This window comes from Globicephala melas, chromosome 5, assembly GCF_963455315.2.
Source record: "Globicephala melas chromosome 5, mGloMel1.2, whole genome shotgun sequence".
Lineage (NCBI taxonomy): Eukaryota > Metazoa > Chordata > Mammalia > Artiodactyla > Delphinidae > Globicephala > Globicephala melas.
This window is the reverse complement of record NC_083318.1, coordinates 23,234,447-23,247,561: the sequence shown is the minus strand read 5'-3', so window position 1 is coordinate 23,247,561 and position 13,115 is coordinate 23,234,447. Positions and strand designations below refer to the sequence as shown.

The 13,115-nt window shown below is 36.0% G+C and overlaps 1 pseudogene; it reads left to right on the top strand.

Annotated features, from left to right (window-relative positions):
• The first annotated feature begins 3,431 nt into the window (after positions 1 to 3,431).
• On the top strand, positions 3,432 to 3,820 carry LOC115857093 (large ribosomal subunit protein eL34-like; annotated as a pseudogene).
• Positions 3,821 to 13,115: the final 9,295 nt, after the last annotated feature.

Here is a 13,115-nt window from a genome sequence, read left to right as displayed (position 1 = left end):
CATACAACACAAACAAGACAAAATAGGTATCAATGTAAAGTACTAAGTATACACCATTTACCATTTGAAAAAAAATATCTAAATCAAAGTCAACTCCTGAAATAAATGACCACTAAAAAAACTGACTAAGATCAATAATTTTAAATGCCCTCAAATGAAGTTCATACTTCTGAAATAGATTAAGGACAATTCTCTCTCTCTCCCCCCCTCTCTTTCACACATGCACACATACTTGATGCCAGTTGTGAAATAGCTGTACTTTAGTTTTCTGTTTCTAAATATATATATGTTTTTCCTGTGTGCCTAAAATAACCACCTTAAATAAAACGAATAAATTAAACAAAGTCAAAAGAGAAATGATCACATGGAAAAAACATGTGATACAACACATATCACAGCAAAGGCTTAATTTTCTTACTATATAAAGACTCCTACAATTAGTAAGAAAAACACCAAAATCCCAAGAGAAAAACAGGCAGAGGAGAACAGATGAATACCAGAAAAGGAAAAAACAAAACAAGTCTTAAATACATGAAAAGCACTAGGAATAGGAAGCCCTCATTTTTCCACTCCCATCCCCACTGCCCCAAGCCCTTCCTTAGTAGATAGTGTGTTAAGTTCTTCTCCCAGTTTTCCTGTGTTGGTATAGTATTCTCCCCTCCAGTATGAGGCTTTAATAGAATCTGTTTTTATCAAGCAAATATACACCACTTAACCAGTCAATTCATTCTGCCCAGTAGTTTCAAGCTCTACCTTGGATTCCAAACACCTTTCTCATAGCACATACCATTTCTCAGAGGGTGCTCTATGGTAACTTTGCAGGCCTTAATAACTTAATACTAAAGTGTCAGATCTACACGGTTGGAGAGTAACACTTTTTTCACCCTCCTGGAAATGCGCTACTCTGGATCTTGCTGGATCCTAACATACTCCTCCACTTAGATCGCAAGTAGAGAGAATAGATTTACAGAATCAGAAACCTAGGAAAGGAACTCTCGAAATAAGTCAGTCTTCCCCTTTTGCCCTCCTTCTTTTCTTGAAACAAGCTACCCAGAGAGCACCATATTCAGATCTACTCCTTAGGAGAGGGGCTCTGTGGGAGGGAGTCCTGAGCAGTCCCATGGCTGGAGAACAATGAATTTCAGCCTGGACTTCAGCATAGGAAACCAAACCCCCTGCAGTTAGACTCATTCAGACTCCCATATCAGCATTTCCCACTGGTATTTTCTAGAGCCCTTGGTCTTGTTGGGTCTTGTGTGGTTCTGGGAAAATTTGACTGTACTCCCTCAAAGAACCAAATACACACAAGTTCCTCTCAAAAGCAGGCAGATATTGTTTTAAAATCAAAACTATATATAAAATAACCAACATATAGCACAGGGAACTATACTCAATATTTTGTAATAATCTATAAGGGATGAAAATCTGAAGAAGAATGTATGCGTGTGTGTATATGGGTGTGTGTAACTGAATCATTGTGCTGTACACCTGAAACATGATATTGCAAATCAACTATACTTCAGTAAAAAAAGCATATGTCTCATCACAATCTACAATCTACAATATTGTTGTGATTGCTCTTTAGTACTAAATTCTCACCCTTGCTTGTTTTTATATGAAAATTTCTACAAGAATTGTTCAACCTGTGCAATTTTAATACTATCTCATAGCCAATACATTTCTGACAGATATAAAAACTTTCATGTACTTTTACTGTCTTCGATTTTTTAGAGCAATTTTTTTTGTTGGTCAAAACAGACTATTAGTGTTAACCAAGTTAAATCAAATTTAAATGAATTCAGACAGCTTAACACAGGAATACATTCATATGCAAAGCACACAATAGTCAAATCAGATAGAGAAGTTGATATAAGAAGTTTTAGAGAAAGGAAATCCCATCAAGTGCAACTTAACCTAATTGAGACTGATTTTAAATCACTTTCATTTCAAAGGTAGATTTAATCTTTCAAGAATAGCTTTTTTTCAATATGAAAATGAGAGCCCTTTGAATCTTTTTTTTCCCTCTCTTTTCATCTTGTTATTATAATCCACTAGGTGGGTGAATTTTATCTGGCAAGATTTCATTATCTTCTGCTTTGATTAGGAATCATTACAATTTGTAGTATTTTCTTTACTTCCTTTCAAAGAACTTCAATCTCTGTTGGTTTAATAAACATGCTAATATATGTTATAGAATAAAACTCTAAGTAAGGAGATTAGAGCAGGTTCTAGTGTGGAGAAGTTATGTTATTTTACTTTTTGTCACCATATATTAGAAATTTCTAAAGGGGAAGGGCGCTAGAATTTTTGAATAATTCTTACAGAGTCAATAGCAGACATTTTTATTACATTTAACAATATATAACAACTTTTATTGAATGGTTAATGTGTGATGAATGCTAACTACCCCATTGAGGACATGTCAAAATGTCTTCCTAAGGCTAACACCAAAAAACTAAACAATTACAACAAAGGACTAACTATTTTGATAGCTAGTAGTATGGGGCAGTTTGAAGGGGATTTGAAATATATATTTGAAGAATTAGTAAATGAAGTTTGAGAAATTGATGTCTAAGGCAGTTTCTTAAGATGAATATGGTTTATCCAGTTAACGTGTGTATTGGGACCAAAGAAATATGAATAATTATATCATAGCTCTGTCTATAACATTAATAATCCATTTTTATTAACCATCTTTGTTCAGTTCCTGTGACTTTCTTATGCACAAATTCTACCCATTTTTCATTTTCTCTTGCCTATTCCATATTGATTTGCTGATGATGTTTATATACACATCTGCAAAAGGCTATGCATATCTTGGTTAAAAGTGAGAATTTGGACTTCTAAACCACTACCTGTGTCTGAATCTCAGCTCTGTCATGTGTAATCACTATGACCTTGGTAAGTTCTTTAAAATCTCAATGATTCAGTTTTCTCATCCATAAAATAGGATAAATAATGGTATCAATCATGCAGGGGAGATGCGTTGATAAAAATAACATATGCAGAATTCATAGAAACAAATTTGTACATAGTACAAAGAGTACACAGTAAACTCTGTGTGTTTGCTATTATTTTATTAGATGTTGGATACTAAGTTTAGCAGCAATCTGCCACAAAGAGCTGTCTCAAAGCTATCAAGCACCTTTTCTACATTTCAATAGCTCCCTAAATTGTGAATCTTACTTTCCCAAATTGAAACCCTACATTTCCAATCACCTTTTCTGCTAGCTAGCAGACATGTGACTTAGGTTCTGCCAACTTGATGCACCTGTGTGAGTCCTGATTCATATGTAAGTTACATCAGAAAAACAGCCAGGTATAAGGCACCCAACTTACTGGAGCACATAGAAGCAAGGGAAGTGAGTTCATGAGGTTGGCAATAATGGAGACCCTTTGTTCCTCCAGAGATATGCCTAAAGGCATTCAGAATGGTCCAGTGTTTGATGTACTATTGTAAGTTACCTGACAATATAGCCTCTAACAAACCTAGGCTGTCCTGAACCTCTGGTAATAGAATTGTTTACCTTTCCAACAGGAAGTTTGGGAAAGCACCAACGCATGTGGGCTGTGCACAGGCTGACTTTAAGGGCTTCATGTTGTGAGAACTGAAATTCTTATGAGGTAGTTTAAAATAAACAAAAAAAACATGTCAGTGAGGCCTACTTTGGATGCATATGTGCAAAATAAGTCCATGACAGAATCAAGTGTGTTTTCCTTAGTGAGGAACAGAAACATTGTCAAAGTGATGAAGGCATGAGCACAGAATCATAAACCTAAATTAAAAAATAAAGCTTTTTTGAGTAACAAAACAGTTTAAAAACTAATAAAGTAAGATAAATTATTATGACAGTCCTTTTCTAATTGTGATGGAAGTACTGGGGGTATCAGAGCTTTAGTTGCTCAACCACAGAGTTCTGTGTTGTGGTCTGAGAATTGTTCCTTGAAGCTTATTAATATTTCTTGATAAATCTTCCTGTTTAAACTTGTGAGAGTGGAATCTACTGACATAGTGTAGGGAGGATGACCAATACAGTAATTTACATCGGAGGAAGTTACAGGCATCCCGCACTCCGAAAAAAAAAACAAACAAAAAAAAAATGGGAATTTGAAATGGGTCATCTCATTTGAGTGAGTTTGAAGTCAGTGAGTAGAGAATTGATTAGCATTAGGAAAAGGATGTGAGTATTCCATGGCACATAGTGGCAAAACATTGACTTAACTCATCATTGTGGTCCCTTGGAATGAAGTGTGTATTAAAGTAACATTTTGAGGATTCAGTGTTTACTATTTACACCACTTTAGTGGGTATCAAAAATACCAAGGCTCTTTTGTGCATAGACTGCTTAGAGAGTTTAAAAAATAATTTAACAGCTCAAAGTTTTAAATTATTATTCAACCATTACTAGATAAGCAATAGATTCTCATAACATGCTTAAAATGTTTTTTTGTCATTTAGCAACAGGGCTGTTTAGCAACACAGAATCTGCTGTCGTCATCACTGTGTTTCAGGATAGGCAGAATCCACAGCTGCTTTAGGCCTCTTTCCATATGCATTCATTCATTCAACAGATATCTCTAGCCAACCACATAAAAGGAACTAATACAGATGATGCATTATAGAAACTAAAGAAATGGGTAAGTTCTCTGCCTTCAAGGATCAGAAAATAGATAAGAGGATAGGTATTAATAAGAAAAATGAAGCTGGCTAGGGAAACTAGAAGGATGGGGTAAAGTTTTACTGAAAATTATCAGGGAATGCCCTATGATGGTCTGGATACTCCACCAAGCAGACACCAAGATAAGATTAGATGAATAGAAACTACATGATTTCACCAACAGAAGAGTGACTTAATATTTAAAAGGTGTCACCCTAGCTACTCTATCATTCTACTGGTTCAGTGAGACCAGTTTTCATACATTTTTGTTTTCAAGATTTCTATCAACTACTGTATATCCTGTGAATTTGTCTTTCAATCAATGTTAAAAAATGAATGAATGAATGACTATAGTTCCAAACCATACTCATTTTTCTAAATTAAAATATAGAGAAAATAAAAGTGCTGTGGATCTCATTTCTGTAACATGTTAAAACTATAAAATATTATGTATTGTTTGCAAAAGGTTAAATATGTTATATGCAGAAAAATGATACAAGCTAACTTCCCGATGGTGGTTACTTCTGGGTAGAGAAGGAAAGAGAGGATTCTCACTTCAGATTAATTTGTAATTTTTTTTTTTTTTTTTTTTACAAAAAAAATTGGAGGAAAATATAACAAAATGTCAGCAATTTTAAATCCAGGATGATGCTGAACAGTTAGCTTTTGCTGTATAACATACCACTCCAAAACTTTTTTTTTGCTCAAAACACACCATTTATTTAAGCTCTTGATTTTATGGATGAGTTTAACTGATGGGTTCCACTGCTAAGTCTCTCCTGGGCTCACTTGTGTTTGTAGTCAACTGCCAGACCTTCATGGGTCTGGTCGCTATAGGGAGGCCCTTATCTAGGGCAGCTTTGTCTGCCAGGAGGCTACACCAGGCTTGTTCAAAAAGTGGAAGGAGGGGGTTCCCTGGTGGTGCAGTGGTTGAGAGTCCGCCTGCCGATGCAGGGGACACAGGTTTGTGCCCCGGTCCGGGAGGATCCCACATGCCACGGAGCGGCTGGGCCCGTGAGCCATGGCCGCTGAGCCTGCGCGTCCGGAGCCTGTGCTCCGCAACGGGAGAGGCCACAGCAGTGAGAGGCCCGCGTACCGCCAAAAAAAAAAAAGTGGAAGGACGGATTCAAAAACCACAAGAGGTAAAATCCAGTGTGCAAGCATCTTTCAAGGTTCTACTTGCATCATACTTGCTAAAGAGCCTTTGGCACATGGCTAATCCAGATTCAAGAGGTGAACGTGGGTAAATAGATTCCATCTATTGATGGAAGGAGCTCAAACTATTGTCATCATTTCTGCAAAAACACCACAATTCTCCTGATCACAACTGTTCACATTCCTCCTGCCTGAAATATGTTCATTTCTACCCCAGGATCCTCCAGAATCTCACTGAATTGCACATCAAGCTTGAAGTAAAGGATCTCACGGTCTCTATTAATGGGAATACAGATGATGTCCCTCTGGTGGTTTCTCTTAATTCATGGCCCTATGAACTAAAAAGGCAAGTTATCTGCTATCTGTCCCACACACACACATGCACATGATACAATGATGAAAGAGGGGCAACATAACTGCAGTTGACACCCATTCACAGGGAGGATGTATGAGAGGTACATAGCAGTCACTGGTCCATAGCTATTATAAATTACTCCTGGGTAAACATTGCCAGGTTCTCTTACCCTGGGGACAGGACCTAGTCATTTCCCTGGAATTGGCTCCCAGTTCACAACTGAATCTCTACTATTACCATAAGAATATCTATTTTCCTGTTCTTCTCCATACCTGGCTCTTAACTCCTCATACCAGGTTCTTGGCTTCATCCTTTGAGAAATTCTACCTTTTCTCTGTGAAAAGCTGAGAAGATTACTCAACCTGTTTTCTGTCCATAGAAAATAAAAGGCCCAGAGGCTTTTATGCAATTTTCTTGGTCCCTTTGTTTCAAGATGGGATCCTTTTAACTGACATAACTGCCTTTAAAAATCTTTATAGGCTATCTGTGTATCAGATAATAGACCATTGCGCTTCATAAAAGCCACATCACTAATTGTTTTCCAGACAGACTTCTCTCGATTTTGAACACATACAACTACTTAAATCTTTAGAGGTCTTAACAAAGGGTCTAAAGCCAACACCCTAGATTTGATCTGATGCCATGACCCTGCTTTGATCATCGTGACCCTGATGCAAAGTTTCATTGGCAATTCTTTGGTTTTCATCTTCCAGTTTTTTATTTATTTTAAGAATCTGCCCTTAGCTGAAGACAAACAGTTTCATTTTCCAGTTTATCACTTTCTGGCCCATTTACATTCCCTCTAAATTCTTCTGGCAAACTGAATCATTCTTTCTTTAGCTCATCTCTCTCTTCCTGGAGCCTATTTATTTTAGGCAGATAAAAGAAAACAATAGACATGTTCAACATTCTGCTTGGAAATCATGTTGCCAATGACAAGTTCATTAGTTCATTTCTGTCTCCAAGTTATTGTCGCTGACAGTTTTGACCTTTTTTTCCATCCTGCCATTTACTTGACAAATTTCAGCATCCACAAAGTTTGCTTAATATTTTTCCAGGCTTTGTTAATAGCACCTTTTTCTCCCCCAATTATGGAAATTTATTGACTAACATGATCACACATTATATGTGGGAATTAAGACAATTACAGCATGTATACTTTACCTCAGGTGTTGACATATCCACTGATATCATCATCATCGAAATTCATATGACAGTATAAGTTATTCAGGAAATACTTTATATACTTTATCTCATTTAATATTCACAGAAACATTATAAAGTGATTTTTTAATGGATGTATTTTATGGTTGAGAAACAAGGAGGTTTAGAAAGTTTTAAGTAACAAACCCAAGTTCACTCCCAAAATTCCCAAGTTGTGCACAAGGTAATCTTCAGTATCTACTAAATAGCCCGTGGACAAATTCAAAGCAAAATATAAAGTAGGAGAACTTGGTTTTTCTTTTATGAATTTCCTCAGTGCCCCTTGATGATCTCAATTCCTTTGTGTGACCAAGAAACCAATTCAATGGTAAATAAAAGATATAGTTTCTAAACAGTCATGATTTACAATTGCTTTTTATCAGAAGAGTTTAGAAAAGAATGTCAGTTGGTAGGATGTGTACTACAGTAGTTTTGTCCTTGTCAGGAGGTAACTGGAAGTGACAAATTGTCCCTTCTCTCTTACCCACATGGAATACCAGTGACAGAAAGTGTCCGCAATGCAACACACTGCTTTTGAAACCTTGTATACTACAGTCCCAAAGTTAACAGATGGGATCCTTATCAAGTCTGAAAGGAACAGAGGAGGGAGCCCAGGAGAGTGAAAAGGCTAACAGCATCTTTAATATTTTCCATTGTTCCTTCATTCAGTACCACAAGCTTTCTGTTCCTGTTATGGGAACACTCTGTTTCTAATTTATGTATCAGTTATCTAGTGCTATGTAACAAACTACAGTCATCGCTCAATATTTTGGGTGGGGGGATGGCGGCGGGGCGGGATTTGTTTCCAGGAACACCCTGGATACCGAAATCTGAAGATGCTGAAGTCCTTATATAAATGGCATAGTACAGTTGGCCCTCCACATTCATGAATACAGAGGGCTGATTGCACTTCACACTTGATGGATTAAAACAATGGCTCTTTACCTCAGCTAGGCAGTTCTTCTGGTTCACCTGGTCTTACACTTGAACCTACAGTAGCTACCAGGACAGCAGGGGTTAGGGTCATGGTTGGAGGGGTGGAGACTTCTTGTGTCTTTGCTCAGAAGAATCACTTATTCTCTCTCAGGCTATCCAGGGGTGTTTAACACAGTGCTGGAAGACTTCCAAGAGTCACAAAAGAATAAACACCAATTTACAAGCATTTTTCAAGTATCTGCCTATGATATGCTCATTAACGTCTGGTTGGCCAAATAAAGCTGTGTGGCCAATACAGAGTCAAGGGCAGAAAATCTACCTCTTCTTGGGAAGGCAAGTCTTTGCAGCCAATTTTGTAGTCTAGCACAGGTTATATTATTTTCTGTATGTCAAAATATATAATTGTAAATTTTTAAAAAGCATTTAAATAAATTTTAAAAGAGTAAGCATTGTGAAAATTAAGGTTTTTCTACTATCAATGCATATGTATTAATGTCATTCCTCATTGAAGTAATCATTGTTTATTTTATAAAGGTTATTAGTTTGTATTTTAATTTCTACATTTATTAATTTAATTTTCATTCATTCATTTACTATTTATAGAGCTAATTTCACAAGCAGATGAATAAAGAACTAGCCCAGGGATTTGTAAAACTCAAAGTAATTGTTGCTATGCTTCTAATGGCCTAAGGAAATACAACAGGACAGGTTTTTTCCCTAACATAGTCCCACTTTCCCCTTCAACATACACACCGGATGCCACTGAGTTCAAAGTTTTCCTCCTACAGGTAACTTCAAAAAAAAAAAAAAAAAGAAAATTAAAATCTTATTTTTCTCTCAAAAAAAACACACCTCATTTAACAATAAATGCTGGAGAGAGCATGGAGAACAGGAAACCCTCTACACTGTTGGTGGGAATGTAAATTGATACAGCCACTATGGAGAACAGTATGGAAGTTTCTCAAAAAACTAAAAATAGAGTCACCATATGATCCAGCAGTCCCACTCCTGGGCATGTATCCAGACAAAACTACAATTCAAAAAGATACATGAACCTGTATGTTCATAGTAGCACTATTTACAATAGCCAAGACATGGAAACAACCTAAATGTCTATCGACAGATGAATGGATAAAGAAGATGTGGGGTGTGTGTGTGTGTGTGTGTGTGTGTGTGTGTGTATACACACACATACATATACATACAGTAGAATATTAGTCATAAAAAAGAATCAGATAATGCCATTTGCAGCAACATGGATGGACATAGAGATTATTATACTAAATGAAGTAAGTCAGAAAAAGAAAGACAAATACTATATGACATCAGTTTTATGTGGAATCTAAAGTATGACACAAATGAACATACCTACGAAACAGAAACAGACTCACAGACATAGAAAACAGACTTGTGGTTGCCGGGGTGGGGGGACATGGGGGAGGGAAGGATTGGAGTTTGGGATTAGCAGATGCATACTATCATATATAGGATGGATAAACAACAAGGTCCTACTGTATAGCAAGGGGAACTATATTCAATATCCTGTGATAAACCATAATGGAAAAGAATATGAAAAAAATATATATGTATAACTGAATCACTTTGCTGTACACCAGAAGTTAACACAACATTGTAAATCAACTATACTTCAGTAAAATAAAATAAAAAAAACTTGTTTGAAACGAAAGTAAATATTTTTAGTAATATGGATGCCATAGTTGCTTGTCTTTGGTAATGTTTTCAGAAAAACCAAATTTACCAAAATACAGCATGGAGTTACTTTACACAATGTCAAAAATATATGACCATATGTTTTCAATATTGATGTTTTTTAAAAAAATATTGTAGGTAAATTTTTGTTTATTATATAAGTAATATTACAAAGTATCAGTTATATTTTGTCAGTATTATAGAAACACAAGATGTAATCTTGCAGTGTAAATACCATGGATTCTTTACATTGTTAAGAGATATCACTAAAACTGATGAACTCCAACTCTTCTCAGTCTTTTCATCACTTGGCTAAAGATCCTCATTCTGTTCCTTTAATTCCTGCTTCCTAGTACTCTGAAACTGAAATTCCAACTGTATGTAAAATACATAATTAAAACAGCTGTTTAAGAAAACAGCCAGACCAAAAAATAATTCTTTCCTCTATTAGTACCCAACGTCCTTTGGGAAACTTATCTTTTGCCTTTGGATAAAATCAAGTGGGCCTATTAGGTTCCCCATCTTTTCCTAACTAGAGAACAGGCATATGGTCAAACTAGGCCAATCGTAACACTGTGATAAAGCAAAATTTTCTGTTTCAAAAAAAAGGCAAATGACAACATTTTAATTAATAATAAGTACAATTAAAAAAACACATTTATCTGTAAAAGCAAGCTTTCCAAAATCTAAAATCTACACCCAAGCATCGCTTAGGCATTACTATTAACTGGTCCTCTCTACACACTTCATTTTTACTCTGATAATCTCAGAATTGCCATTGATAACAGGATATCCATGAAATAAGAAAATTATGATTGGTACTTTGTGTTCTCCATCAACAATAAATGAGCTGGAAAGAATACATTCAAAGAGGCATAAAACATTTTGCTTTAAACACAAAGCAAATCAATACTAATCTGATCCAGTCAAGAAGTAAAAGCACATGTTATATATCATTCAACCCTTTTTTCAAATGTACACTTGTCATATACAAGGTTTTTGATGTTGTCATAGAATTTGATGGTTATGTTCAGTTAGAGGAAGGAAGAATAACACACTGGACAAGTTCATTCCCAAACTTGCCATTTTTAAAAACTGAATACATTTTAAAGAAAATGGAATTTAATAAAAAAGTTTGCTAGAATATCCATCATACACACTGTCAGTAATAGTCCTCTGTTCCAGCATTGTATTTATTCATTCGTTGAGAAAATATTGATTAAACAACTACTATAGGCTACCATGATTATAGGTGCCAAGTTCAGAGCAGTGAACAGACAGAAAATTCCATGTTTACACAGGGTGTATATTTTGATGCTCTTTGGTCCTGATCACTTCAGTGACAGGGACCCCCATCCTTGAGTTCCTCTCTCCTTCTGCTAATAATAACCATGTTAGTTTTCTCCGGTTCTTATTCTTGAATTTTAAAAATTCTTAGAACAGGTCAATAAGGTTTAATCACAAAGTCTTGGATTCCAAATTTTGTTCCTTGATGCTGGTAAAACTTTTTTAAACTTATTTTTAGTTGAATTTTATATTGCATTCCAATAAATTGTTTTCGTAAACATTTCTAGACTTCATCAATGTAAGGTCCGTTGGCCCGGGTGAAAGCAGGCCCGGGGGGTAAGAGAAAACATCGACCAGTATGAGGTAGGAGAGGCATCGGGACATAATGACCTCACCTATTCTGGGAATCAACAAGAGACTCTAACTTCCTGCCCAGAAAACAATGGGGCTGACGGGAAGGGAAAATGGGCTTACGTCCCACAACAGACCAACCAACACCTGGCCCTGTTGTATCCTCACCAAATAAGGAATTACCCTGTATAGCAAACCACCCCCTCCCCTTGCAAGCCGCCTTCTGCTTTTACCCCAATAAAAATCCCCCTCATCCAGTACTGGACGCGACTTCTCTGGCCCCTTTCTCTCGGACCAGTGAACCTAGCCCGGGAGCGCTCCCTAATAAAGCTCACGAAGCTTTCCTCTGTTTCGCGGTGCCGTTTGTTAAGATCCGACCTTACAATCAATAGATGATATATATCCTACTCAGAATACAAATTGGAAGTTGGGAAGGCAGGTGAATTCTGGAAGTAGATATTTGAGATCCTTAAGGAAGAGTATGCAGGCTGCAAAGCAAAGCAAGAATAAAACCCTGTTGAACACTGAGTGTCAGAGAGTGAAAGGATAAATCACCAAGAGGAATTAAAAAGGATTAGAAGATTGATTGGAATCCAGGTTCTGGGAGGCCAAGGGAAGACAGTTTCAAAAAGTAGGGAAAGTATGTAATGTTGGATGTCATAGAAATTGATATCTGTGATCATATGTTAATCCAGTTTGCTTAGATCATTCTTTGTTCTTAATTGATCAGTTTATTCTTTTTTTCAGTAAAACATTTCTAAGAAAGTGATTGAAAAAAAGTATGAACACCTTGAGCTGGAAGTAAGAAGTTTGTGGTTCCAGTTCTTACTCACTTGGTAAAGGTGCTGAACATCTATGAATCTGTTTCTTGATTTTCAAAATAATATACATGATACCTATTCTACTGAAACATTTTTGTGAAGATCAAATCGGTATACATACGAAAATACTTTGTAAAATATCACATGACTTAAGGAAGATATTTATGCTTTAGAAAAATAAGTTTTTTTTAACTACAGACCTTTCTACTATCTCATCTGCTAAATTTAAATTATTTCTTTCATTTATTTAATCAGATTGAATGCAGTACTCACACATGAGAACAGATCTGATGTAATCTTTAAGATACTCCTCGGGAAATTATAATCAAGCAAAAGGTAATTTTTGCCTATAGAAGTATGATTGAAATTTACCCAAGAACGTTATCCTGAAATAACCTCTGGGAGTCAAGAAGGTGAGACAATATTAACAAAGGAGTTAATTTAGCAAAGTCGGTGATAAGCATGTCAATCAAAAACTTGAGAAATATTTGCAATAATCTGCTTTTGAATAGTCGTTTACTGTATTTTTTAAGTCTTCCTATTTCACATAGAAAATGAACTTGAATCACAACAATTTTGCTTAAATGGATATGAAAGAATTTTCAAACAGTCATTACAACTCCAACTTTTTTTCAGCTA